Source organism: Colobus angolensis, unplaced genomic scaffold, assembly GCF_000951035.1.
Source record: "Colobus angolensis palliatus isolate OR3802 unplaced genomic scaffold, Cang.pa_1.0 Scaffold56, whole genome shotgun sequence".
NCBI lineage: Eukaryota > Metazoa > Chordata > Mammalia > Primates > Cercopithecidae > Colobus > Colobus angolensis.
The window spans coordinates 16,364-21,215 of NW_012119154.1; positions in this window are offsets into that span (position 1 = coordinate 16,364).

The window sequence follows — 4,852 nt, forward strand, 5'->3', positions numbered from 1 at the left end:
TTACTCCCCTCCCCGCTCATAGTTTCCCATGTTATTAACATCTTGCATTGGTGTGGTACATTTGTTACAATTGATGAGCTAATATTGATACATTATTATTGGCTAAAGTCCACAGTTTACATTAGGGTTCACTCTGTGTTGTACATGTTATGGGTTTTACCAAATACAGTCATGTATCCACCATTACAGTATCACAGTATCACACAGAACAGTTTCACTGCCATAAAAGTCCTCTGTGCTCTGCCCATTCATCCCTCTTCCCCTAACCCTGGCAACCACTGATCTTTTTGCTGTCTTTGTACTTTGGCCTTTTCCAAAATGTCATATAGTTGGAATCATACAGTATGTAACCCTTTCAGACTGGTTTCTGTCACTCAGCAATATGCATTTAAAGTTCTTTCCTGACTTTTCATGGATATAATTTATTTTTAAATAAATTGAAAAATAAAATAGAATGAAAATAAAATAAAAAATGATAAAAATAAATCAGTGGATATGAATATTTTTCCGTGTCCTTACATAGAGATCTACCTTTTGCTCTTTAATGTCTACATACGTATTTTACAGTCTGACTGTACAAACAATTTTACTCTTTTTCTTTTATTTATTTGTTTATTCATTTATTTATTTATTTATTTTTTGAGATGGAGTCTCACTCTGTCACCCAGGCTGGAGTGCAATGGCATGATCTTGGCTCACTGCAACCTCAGCCTCCCAGGTTCAAGCGATTCTCCTGCCTCAGCCTCCTGAGTAGCTGGGATTACAGGTGTCTGCCACCACACCTGGCTAATTTTTTGTATTTTTACTAGAGCTAGGATTTCACCACGTTGGTCAGGCTGGTCTTGAACTCCTGACCTTGGGTGATCCACCAGCCTTGGCCTCCCAAAAGGGCTGGGATTACAGGCATGAGCCACCATGCCCGGCCTGATTTTACCCTTTTTCTTCTTGACAGACACGTAGGTTTTTTGTTTTCTTCAAATTTTTGAATTGTCTGTTTAGTTCCGACTAAACTTTGTACTTCTTAGCCTTAAAACATCATATTCAGTAAGAAATCATTATTGTTTCTATCGACAAACAAGACCTATTTATACAAGAAAACGGTGGTGGTAACTCAAAGAAAGAAGACAGAAGGGTCCTATAAGCAATGACAGAGGCATTTAGAGGAGGAAAGGTGCAGCAGGCCGGTGCCAGATGATCAGGAAGGACTTGACGGAGGGGTGGGCTTTTAAATCGAGCCTTGGAAGAATGGGTAGGGACTGGGACGACTGGGAGATTTGGATCCTTTCTGTTTCTAAAATGAAGAAGCCACAGCCTGTTGGTGCTGGCATTGGCCTTGTTGCTCAGCAGCCTGAGGGCTTGGAAACATGCCCACGCTGTCTGCTAAAGCCTTCTCCATCTGCCTTGCTTCACCCGAGGGAGCATGTAAAGGAAAGGCAGACGCGCTATTAAACAGGGCTTCCTGAAAACATAGATGGGTATGCTTGTGCGACTCCCAGGCAGGCCCTGACCAAAAAAGGCAAGGAGGCCTGGCCTCCAAGAGCTCTTGTTCCCAAAATATTCTTTGCTTGTGAAAATCAAGTAAATGCCAAAGGACTCATGGGGTAAATTTGCCTGATAGCTCCTGGGGCTATAATCTCATAACATTTCTTACCCTCTCTGGTACAGAAAACATCATGATACAACTGATCTTCTTCTACACTGACTGTTCTCATACTCAAGAACCACATGTTAGTCACCTTAGCTTCTGTAGGATCCACTCCGCAGAGTGACCCCGGTGTTGGCTGCTGAGTGACTGCCATGGTTTGAATGTGTCCCCCAAAGTTCATGTTTTGGAAACCTACTTCCAATGCAACAGTATTAAGAAGTGGGACTTTTAAGAGTGATTAGGTCATTAACGGATTATCATTATTCTTCTTCTTCTTATTATTATTATTTGAGACAGGGTTCATTCTTTCACCCAGGCTGGAATGCGGTGGTGTGATCACAGCTCACTGCAGCCTTGACCTCAGGGGCTCAATTGATCCTCCCACCTCAGCCTCCTAAGTAGCTAAGACTAAGACTAAAGGTTTGCACAACCACACTTCGCTCATTTTCTTTTTCTTTTTTTGTGTAGAGACGAAGCTTTGCTATGTTGCCCAGGCTGGTCTCAAACTCCTGGACTCAAGTGATCTGCCTGCCTTGGCCTCCCAAAGTGCTGAGCTCATGGGCATGAGGCACCATGCCCAGCCCAAATTAATCTTTTTATTTTTATTTTTAAAATTTTATTCTTTTTCCTTTTTTAAAAAATAAGAATTTTTTAAGTCTTATTTCTTATAGAGACAGGGTCTCACTGTGTTGGCCAGGCTGGTCTTGTACTCCTGGGCTCACGTGATCCTCCCATCTTGGCCTCCCAAAGTGCTGGGATTACAGGCATGAGCCACTGTGCCTGGCTATGGATTAGTGTTTTTAGCACAGGAGTGTGTTAGTTACCGTGGGAATGGGTTTGTTATTAAAGTGAGTTCAGCACTCTTTTGCTCATTCTTGCCATGTGATGCCTTTTGCCCTGTTATGATGCAGCAAGAAAGGCCTCAGCAGTTGAAGCCTCTGGATCATGGACTTCCCATCCTCCAGAACAGTGAGCAAAATGAACATCTTTTTTTTTTTTTTGAGACAGAGTCTCACTCTGTTGCCCAAACTGGAGTACAATGGTGCAATCTCGGCTCACTGCAACTTCTGCCTCCCCAGTTCAAGCAATTCTCCTGCCTCAACCTCCAAAGTAGCTGGGATTATAGGCGCCCTGTAATCACCACGCCCAGTTAATTTTTGTATTTTTAGTAGAGACAGAGTTTCACCATATTGGCCAGGCTGGTCTCGAACTCCTGACCTCAGGTGATCCACCCACCTTGGCCTGCCAAAGTGCTGGGATTACAGGCGTGAGCCATGGCGCCTGGCCTCAGGAATGAAGGTCTTACTCCCTCCGCTGGCAGCCTTTATGGGGTATTATCTCAGCCAAAGAGAGGTGCCTCATTAAATGTCACCCTTTCGTCTCAGGGCAGCCCAAATCCAGTGACTGATGTGTGTAAATTTTAGAGGCCCTGACCTCTTGCCTCAGTTTAGGACAATTCTGAAGTGTCCCCCATCTTTAGAACTCCCCGTGGGGTTGGCTGTGGCCTTCATCATGTCTGTGTGGTAGCTCCACCTCTTCCTGTGCCCAATTTTGCTTGACTTTCTTTCCTTCCACAGGTGTGGATTGCAAATGCACTGCCCTGTACACTTGCTGCACACTAACTCCATCTCAGAGTCTGCTTCCCAGGGAACCCCACCTGTGCTAACTCCCCAAATCAAGATGCTTCTCTATTTCTGATATTTAGACTCATAAAGACTGACCCTTTGTCATCATAGGGAAAAACAGACTGCCTCCTGGAAAAGACAATTAGCTTAATAAAGGCCAAGAGGTAATTTACCTTGGAACTCTCAAAATCAATGGCTTGCCATTACTGAGGAAATACAAAACATATCCAAGCAGTTCTAAAGAAAGGGATTGTTATCACTGGGGCTTTGGGAATTTTAGTGCTATGCTCAGGTAACATATATGCTTTTAACTGGGGCCTCCTGAAGATAGCTCTTGCCCTTTTATGAGAATGCTGGGAAGACCGTAGTCTTCTCTGTACCTTGGCATCTAAAAATAATCAGAGTTAATGGAGTCTAACTTTCGGGAAGGCTGGGGCAGGGAGGGGGGTAAAGTGAAGTCGTTACAGGTTTTTATACATACTTCTGTGTTATTTCAACATTTTGGGAGAAAATATTTAGGTTTACTTTTCCAAATCAAATGAACAAAAATTTTAAAGACTATAAAATAAAATATATGTTTTCGGAACATCACTGAATCTGGGGACACAGGAGTCCACTCCCTGGCGGTGTGCCTGGTGTTGCCATTCCAGCCCTTGCTCCCTGCTGCTACTCCGTATCAAATACATCTGAGCAGATCTTGAACCATCTTAGGTGCTGCTTCCAAATGTTCTGTGCTGACAACACAAAGACCAACCTCCTTACCACAATATTGAATGCCTTTTACAGTCAAACTGCAACCAGATACTCTAGGTTCCATTGTAAGGCTTGGAACATTTTCTTTCCTCCCTGCCACTGACTTTCAGAACCACCTTCTATTCCCTTCCCAGCTGTTTGTTTTTGCATCTACTAAAATTCCTCTTTCTCTCTTCTTCTAATTCTGTGCCTGCTTTAATGTCACCTGTCTACCAGCCTTCAGACTGCCCCGGTCCTCCATTCATCACTTCCACCTTTGTTCTCATGCAGCATCTTGTATTTATCGCATTTCTAGTTTCTTTCTTTATTAAAAAAATCACAATATTAGTAAATGTTTATGCGAAAAAGAAACATTAGGCCTAGAGTAGTGCTTCACACCCGTAATCCCAGCACTTTGGGAGGCCAAGGCAGGTGGATCACCTGAGGTCAGGAGTTCGAGTTCAGCCTGACCTACATGGTGAACCCCTTCTCTACTAAACAAATACAAAATTAGTCAGGCATGGTAGTGCACGCCTGTAATCCCAGCTACTTGGGAGGCTGAGGCAGTTTAATTGCTTGAACTCGGGAGGTGGAGTTTGCAGTGAGCTGAGATTGCATCATTGCACTCCAGCCTGGGCAACAAGAGCGAAACTCTGTCTCAAAAAAAAGAAAGAAAGAAAGAAAGAGAAATATTAAAAAATATACAATTACAGGCTGGGCGCAGTTACTCATCCCCGTAATCCCAGCACTCTGGGAGGCTGAGGCGGGTGGATCACTTGAGCTCAGGAGTTCCAGACCAGCCTGGGCAACATGGTAAAACCTCGTCTTTCCTTAAAATATAAAAATTAGC